Below are 12,577 nucleotides of genomic sequence, written 5' to 3' on the forward strand. Positions count from 1 at the left end.
ATACATATGATAATGTGGTAAATGTGATTGTAGTTAAAGAAAAGAAAAATCAAGAACATGCTCATGCTATCACAAGAAGCAAAGCCAAAGTTGTTTTACCTGGTCCTACAACAAACACAACATCCACTACCAAACAATACAACCTAATGGATCAATTGTAGAAAACACCCACACAAATATCTATCTTAGAATTGTTAAAGCTTTCACCTGCACACAAAGAAATTCTTGAACAAACATTAATCGATACAATAGTATCTAAAGATCTTGATATTGATCAATTCCAAATGATGGTGGGACACCTCACAACCCCTCACTGCTTATCATTCAGTGAAGAAGATGACATGTCCTTACAACATCCCCACAACGTTCCTTTGCATATTGAAGTCCTCATTCACAAAACGTGTGTTAAACGTGTTCTAATAGATGGTGGAACTAGCCTAAATATCTATTCATTGAGTCTTGTTTGTGCCTTAGGATATTCAGAAGATGCAGTTGATGTCTGGAAAAGGATCACCATAAAAGCCTATGATGAAGAAGAACATTCCTCCAAGGGAATTGTGACACTACCCATTAGAGTGGGACCTTTGCAGAAAGACACAGCATGCCAACTTCTAGAATTGGACTTATCATATAATTTACTCTTGGGAAGACCCTGGATACATGACTTGCAAGCTATCCCTTCAACATGTCATCAGTGTGTAAAATTTCCCTACAATGGGCAAGAAATCATAATCTCTGCAGATTCAAATCCATTTCAATACTGCAACAATCTAAAAATGGCCCAAGAAGTCATTGTTCCTCATAACAAGGAGGCATCATCTTCAAACACACAATCCAAGGAAAAATCATTTGCCTCTATTCTATCAAGTATGGAAAAACAAATGTACCTAAGAGATAGAGGGAACAGAGAATATTCAATATCACAATTACCACTTTCTTCTAAATCCTGTGGAAAACCATAAAACTCTAAACAACAACCAATTGTAAAACATATTTCGATATTTGATGGAGCATTTGTTAGTGTTGGAACCTTATCAGAGGAAAAAAAAGACAAAGATGTGCTACAATGACTATACAAGGGTGAAGAATATAAACAAAAGATTAACAATGTCAGAATACCTACAAAAAAGTATGGAAAAGGATTTAACATTCTCAGAAGAATGGGATACACTAGAATAGGTCCTATAGGAAAAATAAAAGAAGGTATCTCAGAACCTATCCAACCTTACACTCAGTAGACTACAGACAAAACAAGCTTAGGGTAAGGACAAGTCACTCTACTGGAAGACACATCTTTTAGTCAACAACAAGAGGAATATGAAAATAGACAAGAATAATTGGCAATTGAAAGAGAAGAATCATCAACTAAGCAACAAACACAAGCAAACATGAAATGGGAAAAGAAGCAAGCTTCAAATCAACAAGAGAAACAAACTAAAAACACCTCTCAAGTAGCACTAAATCTCAATCAAAACAAGAAAGAAGCTAATATAAATCTAGGAGAACTGATAGAAAAGTTGACAAAACTCAATTTCAATCCTAAAGAAGTTGAATATGAACTTGAAGAAAAGATATAGCCAAAAAAGCAGAAGAAATGCTATATAACCAAATCTGTAGATTGCAAGCTGCAAGTGATACAGATTCTAATGAATGGAAATGGGATTCCTATCACTCTAAAGAATTAGCTGAAGAAAACTTCTTTGAAGGAGATGTAGGAGTCCATGTAGTTCACATGTATGCAGGATAAACGTCAGGAACTAGTTCACTTGAATTAGAATAACATTCGGCTGACTTGGACTTAACCGAGGATGATCAAGAATATCTTACACAAGGTCATTCTGATGAGAGTACCATTCTAGACATTGACATACATATTGAAAACTTTGATACATCCATCATGACCCTTGAAACCCTTGAAACATCCCAACTTGAAGATCCCCTACCTCTAATCCACCCTGAGCTTATTGATTAGGAAAAGGAAGGACATACCACCATTGATACCTTTCTAAATGACTAGGCCATATCTGTATATCTTAAAGCAATCGAACCCGTAACAACTCCCACCAGGAATTTTAGCAACGCATCTTCTAGTCAAGTGGGTGCCAAATCTCCTAGTTGCAAAAGTGAAAATAATGAAAAAGATATCAGGTCTAATGTTGAAAACCATTTATTGACAACATTAGATCCAAAAAAAGAAAAAAGAAAGGATGAATCTAATGGTGAAAACCTCCTTGAGGCACCAGAAGATGGGAGATTTGATAGTTTACCTGAGCACTATCAAGAAAGTTCATCCATTTTGATTGAACCAACAGAGGCAGTTAACATTGGCACAACAAAGCAACCAAAGATTCTTCATTCAACAACTTCTCTATCTGAAGAAGAAAATAAACAATATGTGGAATTCTTCAAACGAAGGCAAATCAATTTTTCCTGGTCATATGTAGACATGTTAGGGTTAGACCCAGAGCTTATTATGCATCACTTGAATGTTAGTCCAGGAGCCAAACCAGTCAAATAGAAGTTACGGAAAATGCATCCGCATATCGCTATTCTAGTCAAAGAAGAACTAAAGAAATTACTGGATATAGGATTCATCAGACCTGTAGCCTATCCTCAATGGGTATCCAACATCGTTCCCATTTCAAAACCAGATAAAAGCATCATAGTATGCATAGACTTCAGAGATCTTAATAACGAATGTCCAAAGGATGACTTTCCTTTGCCTAACATCGACATCATTGTATATTTAACTGTTGGACACTCCATGTTTTCTTTAATGGATGGTTTCTCTAGATATAATTAGATCAAAATAGCACCCGAAGATCAAGAAAAGACAACTTTCACATGCCCATGGGGTAATTTCTGCTAGAACATCATGCCTTTTGGATTAAAGAACGTCGGTGCTACATATCAAAGAGCTATGACACCTATATTTCATGACATGATGCATACATTCATGGAAGACTATGTGGATGACATATTGGCTAAATTATATAACAGAGAAGAACATATAAAGATACTAGAAAATATCTTTGACAAGTTAGAACAATACAAGCTAAGGCTAAATCCTAAGAAATGTACCTTTGGTGTCACTTCAGGCAAGCTATTGGCATACATTGTTTAAGCTACAGGTATCATAGTGGATCCAACTAAGGTTAAAGCAATCATGGAAATGACATCTCCCAAGAATATCAGTCAACTAAGATCACTCCAAGGAATACTCCAATCAATCAGAAGATTTGTTGCTCGACTAGTAGATAAATGTCAACCACTTACTCATCTATTACACAAAAATGTTCATTTCAAGTAGGACCACTAATGTGTGGATGCATTCAACAAGATCAAGGCTTATCTCATACAACTACTCGTCCTAATGTCACCAATTCTAGGGAAGCCGTTGTTACTTTATGTATCAACCACCAAAGCATCATTAAGAGTTTTTCTTACACAACAGGATAATGAAGGAAAAGATTGAGCTATCTACTACATCAACAGAACACTAGTAGAATATGAGATCAACTATTCACCAATAGAAAAAACATGCTTGGCAATGGTTTTTGCTTCTAAAAAATTATGACACTATCTACTATCTCACTCCATCAAGTTAATAGCTAAAATTGATCCTCTGAAATATTTACTCAGCAAAGCAACATTAACAGGATGACTTGCAAAATGGATCATGATCCTGAGTGAGCTTGATATTGAGTATGTTGATAGAAAAGTTATAAAAGGACAAGTCATTGTAGATCAACTAGCAGAGGCACCCCTTCAAGATGATCATCCTTTACACATTGAGTTCCCTGATGCTAATATCCTAACGGTCAGAACAAAAACATGGCAATTATACTTTGATGGTTCATACACACAACACGGATACAGAGTAGGCATTTTATTCATTACACCACAAGGTCATACAATCCCAAAAGCATACAAATTAAGCTTTCCATGCACCAATAACACAACATAGTATGAAGCTTTAGTTACAAGTATCAAAATGGCTATAGAATGGAACATTACACAACTTCAAGTCTTTGGAGACTCTCAGCTTGTCACCAATCAAATCAATGATGACTATCAAACAAAGGATGAAAAATTTATGCCTTATAAAAAGATGGTTGATGATATCAAGAAATACTTTGTAGAAATAACTTTTCAGCAGATTCCAAGGAATGACAACAAAGCAAAGGACGCCATGGCTACACTTTCTTCTCTCCTTCAGACACAAGAAAATCAACAGCTTTATGAATTCCTGGTGGAAGAGTTGTTTTACCCTACGCATAATTGTCCTGATTCCCAATCTATCTATCAACTTGTGGGGCATGATTCCTTCTGTTATGGCCAAACTTACACATACCTGAAAGATAACACCCTACCTCCTGACTTATCAAAAAATCAAAAGAGAATCTTTATTCGCCAATCCTCACATTTTACTCTCGTCACGGATACCTTGTTTAAATGAGGTCTAGATGGTACTCTTTTAAGATGTCTCAAACAAGAAGAATCTGAGAATGCCTTACATGAAGTCCATAATAGAATTTGTGGCACTCATTCAAGTGGTCTTACCCTTTCAAAAAAACTCATACACTTGGGTTGTTATTGGCGGACCATGGAATGAGATTCTTTTCAGATAGCTAGAACATGCAAACAATGTTAGATCCATGGGAATTTGATTCATGCACTAGCACAAGAACTTCATGCTTTGGCAACATCTTGGCCTTTTTGTCAATGGGGTCTTGATCTAGTAGGAAAAATAAATCTTTCTTCATCTAATGGTCACAAATTCATCCTTGTAGCTACAAAATATTTTACAAAATGGATTGAGGCAGTACCTCTCATAAATATCACAGGAAAACAAATTGTTGCATTTATCTTGAACTATATAATCTATTGCTACAAAATACCAATGACCATTATCATTGATAATGGGTGACCATTCAAGAATCAAGATGTACAAGATCTATGTGATAAATTCAAGATCCAACACAAATTCTCCACACCCTACTTTCTATAGGGAAATGGGCAAGCAGAATCATGAAACAAAACTATTCTGAAAATCCTCAAAAAGATAGTGAATGATGCTAGCAAATATTGGAATATTCAATTGAAACCTACTCTATGGGCCTACCGTACCAGTATCTGCACACCAACATTTGCCACATCTTTCTCTCTTGTTTATGGATCAAAAGCAATACTACCAATAGAAGTAGAGATACCTTCTCTACGAGTATCATTAAAATGTCTCATCCTAGATGAGGAACAACGAGTATCTAGATTACAAGAGTTAGAACTGATCCATGAATGAAAACAAAATGTGAGAGCTATAATCACAGGGTCAAACCATGAATTTTTCAAGTAGGGGAACTAGTACTAAAATAAAATCCATGCAATCAGGAAAATCGAGAAAAGAAAGGAAAGTTTGAACCAAACTGGTTAGGTCCATTTGTAATCACAACAGTATTTGGATCAAGAGCATATCAGCTATCAACACAGGATGGAGATCAGATCGAGGAACCCATCAATAGAATGCATCTGAAGAAGTTCTATGTCTGAAAAAGTTGAAAAAAAAATTTTAAAAAAAAAAGTGAAAAAGTAGAAAAATCCAAAAACAGTGAAAAAGCAAAAAAAAAAATCAAAAACAGTGAAAAAGCAAAGAAAATCCAAAAAAAATCAAATATGAGAAAAAGTGCAATAAAAATAGATGGAAAACCTAGCAAGCAAGCACTATTTGTCGGCTAGCTCTTCCATCTATTAGTTCATGCATCCTTTCGCTTGCATTCATTTTCCATCAACGTTGTTCATATGCATCATAAAGTTTTGTACATACGCAGGCATCGCAGCTGCTCACTCGCCATGGTTTGGATCATTGGGTATATCACACTGAATTTGTTTCTAGGCTTGGGGAAAAATCCTACACTTAGCTGGGGGCAAAACTTCTTGATCTTTCTGAGCTTAATCAAACAGGTAGAACAAATAGCTACACAACTCTTAACGAGCAAAAACTGAGACATATCCAACATTGCACACGAGATCAAATTATCAACCATCAAACTATCACAAAGTTAGTCTAAACACATGGATGTTATCTTTTGGATAATGATTTTAACATGATTATTCAACTTTTCTATATTGATTTTTGTTGGCATTTTTGATGATTATGTTGTGATTGTCATTGATGGACACACACTTGCATTGAGATAATTTTTGTATGTATAAGTTAAAGCTCAACCGGTACCTATTCCAACCAATATGATGCATTATAGTCCTTAGACTATTGATGTTTTGCAGAAAGTGATTATTGATCTGAGGCAGTATGTTGACCCCAAGCGGTTCGAGGATCTAAAACGGTATGAAGGATCAAAGCGGCAGAACACATATTTCCTAGTCTTCATTTTGTAAAACCAACAACTGGTATTTTGTATGAACCGGTAATACTCTGTGATGAGTTACCAACCAGCATTTTGTAATGAGCTAACATCCACCGATTCTTTCATGGTGCCGACACTTTAACAGTGTTTATTGTGTCATGTTATAGAATATGTCTAGATGCATGAACCTAGGAAATTGTATTGTAATCCTATTGGACCGACATGAAATCAGATTCCTTTATAAGGACATCATGTCTAGGGTTTTAGGATGTTGATGTTGTTGCTAGGGTTCAAGGTGGTTAAGGAGTTAGAGAGAGTATGAATGTGTAGAAGACTGAAGTAATGCTAGAATACATTAGGAATGAGCTATCAAGGATCTAACCAAGCAATCTATGCTATCAGCTAGATCACTCACTTGTTGATTACTCAAATCTTTGGCAAGTCTGTAGCCCTTAACCGGGTAGGCCCAAAAGCCTTTTGTAAATCCTCTAACAAGGTGGTTCACATTTGTGGATCTAAAATCCTAAAGCAAGGTAGTCTTTAATTGGACTTATCTCCTAACAGAGATTGATATTCCTAATAGGATCTGTTCTGGTAAAGAACATTGTATGACCTTAATCGGCCTGACCTTAACTGGTCTGGTTCCTATTCTGCAGATAGTTACTTGTGAGTTCCATCTCACCGTGGTTTTTCCTATTTGGGTTTCCATGTCAAAATCTCGTGTTATGGTGTTTGTGCTTCTGTGGGTGAATGCATTATTTGCTATTTGGTTTGCATGTGTGCTAACTAGTTTGTCTGCTAAACTGTTTTACCAGTTTACTGTTAGTCTAGCAAAGTGTTTAAGTGCAAAGATTTTTGGACTACTAATTCACCCCCCCCCTCTTAGTATTCATCAACTGGTATCAGAGCGAACCTTTCTATAAGTTTAACCACTTAGAAAGAGATATGGTGGAATACACATTGAGGGAACTTACTCATCAGCTCACTCAATCTAAGAAAGCCTATGATGATATTATGGTCAAATACAAGGCATCTCAAGTAAAAAGGAGAGAACATGCTGAAAAGTTGATGGAGCTATCTAAAAATAGTTCTTCTGATGAAGTGGACATGGAAGCCCTGATTCAAGAAGTAGAAAAGCTGAATGAATCCAATTCCAATCTGAGAAAAGAATTGGAAGGACTAACTATCTGAATGTGCCAAGAGCTTGAGAACCAGAGGAAAGCTGAAGATCTAGTCAAAGACAAAGATCATGAAAACTCCAAGCTGAAGCAAGAGATTAGTGCGCTAACTGCTCAACTCCATGCGAGCAAAATAGAAAAGGAAGACATGCAAGGAGAACTGAACATTGCCATCTCTGAAAATGAAAACCTGATAGAAACAAATGCTGCTATTTCCAAAGAACTCTCTAAGTCAAAGGAAATGCTTGCTAAGTTCAACAAGAGTACTGTCAAGCTAGAGAAAAAGCTTGAATCTACCAAACCTGTCAAGAATACTGATGGACTTGGCTATTCCGGTCATGAGGAAGGTGAGACCTCTGGTACAAATGTTGGAACATCAAAGAAACAACTGACATCAAAGGATAAATGTAAGCAAAAGTTTAAACTTGTTTGCTTTAATTGTCTTAAAGAAGGACATACTGCCAATGTGTGTTGGAGTAAGGCTTACAATAATTTTCCTTATTTCCTAAATGATAAGCCTAGATCCTATAGATTCAATGGTAATTGTTATGTATGCAACAAGTTCAGGCATAGAGCATCTGAATGCAGGTCTGTTATGAACAATACTAGAAGATATCCTCAGAGGACTCAAGGAGTTGGTCCTGAACCTTTTGTGAACCAGAATTACAACCGGTTTAATGCCTTCAATCATCAGTCAAGAAGTGGTGGCTATCAAGTGGCAACTGGATGGAGAGAAAACTATTTGATCTATCATAATCATGGTCACACTGCTACAACATGCAAGAGGAAGAACGACAACATGAATAATGGACCTTGGAGAGCACCTAGAATGGTTTGCTATCTTTGCAACAAACTGGGTCACATTGCCAGATTCTGTAGATCAAGAAAGAACACATCTGATGATATACCAGTCACTCCAGAAAGAAAGATTGATATTGACACTGTTCAAGTAGATATGAACAAAACTTGGAAGAAGAAACCAGTGGTGTTACAAGAAGAACCGATTTCTGCACCTAGTGTGGAAATATCGGAACCGGCAAACTAAGCATCAGAAAAGCTTAGGGGAGCAAACAGAAAAATGTTTTGAACCCCTGGTTTACACTAGTAAAAGACCTTAACTGGTATATGATACCTTTCATTCGGCAGAAGACCAGAAATGGTAAAAGGCAAATTAGGGTTTACGCCCTAATGGTGGAGCATTAATTGCAGTAGGTGAGGAATATGTTTAAAAGAAATTTTCAAATAATTTCTCACTATCATTTTTCGAAGCGAAGAAGGTTTTCAAGTGCAGAGTGATGAAAAAGTGATTTGTGCTGTGTTTCAGAGAAAGTTGGAAACCTTGAAGGAGATTCAAAGGCAAATTGCAAACGGTCAAGAGAAGAACTCAAACCAGTGATTCAGTAACCGATGAAGAGGAAGGCGAAGTGGAAATTGCAAAGCCCTAAATTCTTGATTTTCGAAAGGTATTTCTCAAAGCTTTCTATTTTGTCATGGCTTCCACATCGCATGATAGTTCTAGTGCAACTATCGATTCTATGGACTTCATTCAAAGAAAATCAAAATATAATGCTTTGTCACAAGTACCAGTTGGTGTTATAGTAGAAGAAGGGATTTCAGATTATATAGACTACAAAATCAAAGACCTAGGGTCTCTTATGATCCACTCATAGCTAGGTCTATTCTATGGAAAAGATAAAAATATCAAACCAGAGTATAGCATTTTGGAGAAGAAGAAACTTCACAATACAGTTTACTTCATGGAAGATTTCACAGATGACCACATTAGAATCATTCTGAGCAGAGTTCATGGTGACAAGATGTACCTGGAGAGAATGCATGATATCATGCCACAAGCTATTCATGTCGTCACCGGTTTCTGCAATACAGGAGAAGTGCCAGCCTTAAGGAAGGTCAACAAGATGGAAATGTCCAAGCTCATTGGTTCAGTGAGCGACTCACGAGAAATGCCTGTTAATTCCATCAAGGATGACCTTGTGAAATATGCGTGCACGGTGATTAGATACTGGACGTTCTCAGCCAGTAGAATTAACTCTGTATCTATTGTAGTGGTAAATGCAGCTTACCGAATGATCAAGGAAGATGCATCATTTGACCTTTGCACCGATATGCAAAGGCAACTCTTGTTGAATCTGAAATCAATCAAATAGGATAATGCATTGAAGTTCAAGGTTGGTCAGCTACTAGTCAGATTATTCTTTTATTTCCAAGGTTACTTCCTAGGAGTAGGAGATATTCAGTGGTCTGCAAACCAACTGGTTACCAAGCAGATTAAAGAAATCCTACAAGCAGTTGGAACTGGTTACCTTGATGTTCTAAATAGGTACTTTGATGAGTTCAGAACAAAGATGAGCCTAAAGATGAGGATATCCAGTGACATTGTCAAGAAGTATGAAGATGATATCTACTTTATCATCAATGTTGATTAATGCATAATGGAGGTTGTTGAGCCCAAATAGGAAGAAGTGGAGCCTATGGGCTATGAGGTGATGTATGATATATTGGATGGGTATGCTTCTACCCTAATTGCCTCACCCCTAGATTCCAAGGCAAAGAGAATCAGCACCTATCTAGAAAGGGTTGCGCCAGTTGAAGAATCCCCTAAAAAGAAAGGAAAGGCAGTGCCTTCGGCATCAGCACTAGTTACTACAGCCAGTCCCAAAGTGACCAAGCAGTTACCTGCAAAGAAGAAACTGGTAGCAGCACCTGCCAAAGTGTTTGAGAGAAAGAGGAAGACAAGGAATGCCTCACTGGACTCAAAAGAAACTATGTCTGTGGAAAAACCTAAGAAGACAAGACAAGCAAAGAAAAAGACAAAGAATGAACCGGCATCTTTGGCATCGATAAATATCGACATTTCCTCCTACAAACCTTTGACACATTATCAAAGAACCATAAAAAATATTAGGAGAAAAGTGTTGAATGGTTTGATTGATTGTTTTGATGACTTTAATGATGATGAAAAGGAAGCAGTTGAAAAAGAAATCATTCAGTATTTATGTGTTAATGACCAGTTGCCTTCAGAAATTAGATCCGAGACACCGGATTCTTTGTATAATTCCTTAGACAATAAATGGCACATTGCCATAGAAAAGGAATAGGAAATGAGAGAGAAAGTTTTTGCTAAACATTTTCGTGATGTATCAAATTTAGAACTATTTGAAGTAATGAATAAATACAAAGGCCTCTTCTTCATGAGAAGAAGAAGACTCATGTTACTAGAAGGAAAGGGTCAATAAGTGCTCAAGAATACACACACTCTTGCTCTAGAAGCTCTTAAAATGCATAGAGTGGCTGAAGCCAATAGGAAGGTTGAGCAAGAACTGGCAATAACAAAATCGGAAGAAGTGTTTGATGATGAAGGAAACTCAGTTACTGAACCCATAGACACTATTGATGTCGATGCTCTGGATGGAGAGGATGTTGCTCAGGGTACACCATCGGAAGCAACATGATAGAAGAAGCAGGCAGAACAGGTAGATAAGAAAAAGGAAAGTGAGGACAAAAAGGAGGAAGCAAAGAGGCAAGCAGAGAAGAAGAAGGAAGAGGAGAAGAAGAAGGATGAAGAGGAGAAGAAGAAAAAGGAAGAGGAGAAGAAGAAGAAGGATGAAGAGGAGAAAAAGAAAAAGGAAGAAGATGAGGAGAAACGGAAACAAGAAGAAAAGAGAAAAGAAGAAGAGAAGAAAAGAAAGGAAGAGGAGAAGAGAAAGGAAGAGGAGAAGAGGAAGGAAGCAAAGAAGAAGAAGGCAAAGGAGGATAAGGAAGAGGAAAAGAGAAAAAAAGCAGAGAAGAAGAAGGCAGAAGAAGACAAGGAAGCGGAAGTGACAAAGTGCATGCAGATGGAGACTCCAAAGGCAACTGGTAGTCAAGCCAAACCGGCTGACCTCACCAGTCTGCAAGTGAAATGGAGCTGCTACAGAGCCTTAAGGTTGCTCAAGAATGCCTTGAGATGTTAAGGAGGAAGAAGGAGGAAGATGTGATCCAAGTTGCGGTGGACACTCTTACCGGTTTGTTACCCGGCACAAACCTCCCTAGTACTGACTCATCGTTGGCCCAATTGAAGCTCCTATGCACAGTAGTGGATGATCAAGTGTAGAGCTTAGAGGACGTAGCAGAGGCAAATGCCAAGAAAGAGCATCAAAAGGCTCTCAACATTGCCCTGGTGAAGAAGCTTAATGAGCTCCGGTCTGAACTACAAAAAGCATAGAAGGATATAAGGAATGCTTTGGATGAGGGGAATCTTCTACTCAGCAAGATTTGCCAACCCCATCTATTCTATGATGATGTGCTTGCACATAAGCAAAAGCTTCAATCTAATTTATAGTCATACATGAGCACCTTCAAGCCGCCTGATGACTCCTTTATAGCTTATGGGCAAACCGTTCACCAGTTTCATATCCAATCTACTAAAATAGAGTATGAGATCATCACTCAGTCACGAGATTTGTAGGAGCTACAACTGGTTCTACTCCCACATCTGCAAATACTTCAGAAGTGCTATCTTAATCTGGATGCCTTAATGGCGACACAGGAGATGAGTACACTAGATGCCATGGAAGAACATGTCTCTTAGATGCAGATAGAGAAAGAAGTGGCAACCTCCCTACTTGAGTCCTGGTCTTTATCTATGAAACAATTCTTGCAGGACTTTAAATCTATTTTTGACAAGTTTTATTCCTTATTGTCATAAACTCTTATTCTTTGAATACTAATGACACAGGTGTTAGTCTGTAATATTTTGTTTTCATTGTTGGCAAAGGGGGAGAAGTATAAATTTTGAATGTTTTGATGTAAAAAGGGATAGTGTATATGCTTAGGGGGAGTAATTTTGATTCTGGCATATTTTTGTTGTAAAACACTTAGATGTCAAAATTTCCTAAGTGTTTCCATCAATGCCAAAGGGGGAGATTGTTGGAATTTTTGATGATTATGTTGTGATTGTCATTGATGGACACACACTTGCATTAAGATCATTTTTGTATGTATAAGTTAAAGCTCAACCAGTATCTGTTCCAA

This window comes from Cryptomeria japonica, chromosome 9 (assembly GCF_030272615.1).
Source record: "Cryptomeria japonica chromosome 9, Sugi_1.0, whole genome shotgun sequence".
NCBI classification, from domain to species: Eukaryota; Viridiplantae; Streptophyta; class Pinopsida; order Cupressales; family Cupressaceae; genus Cryptomeria; species Cryptomeria japonica.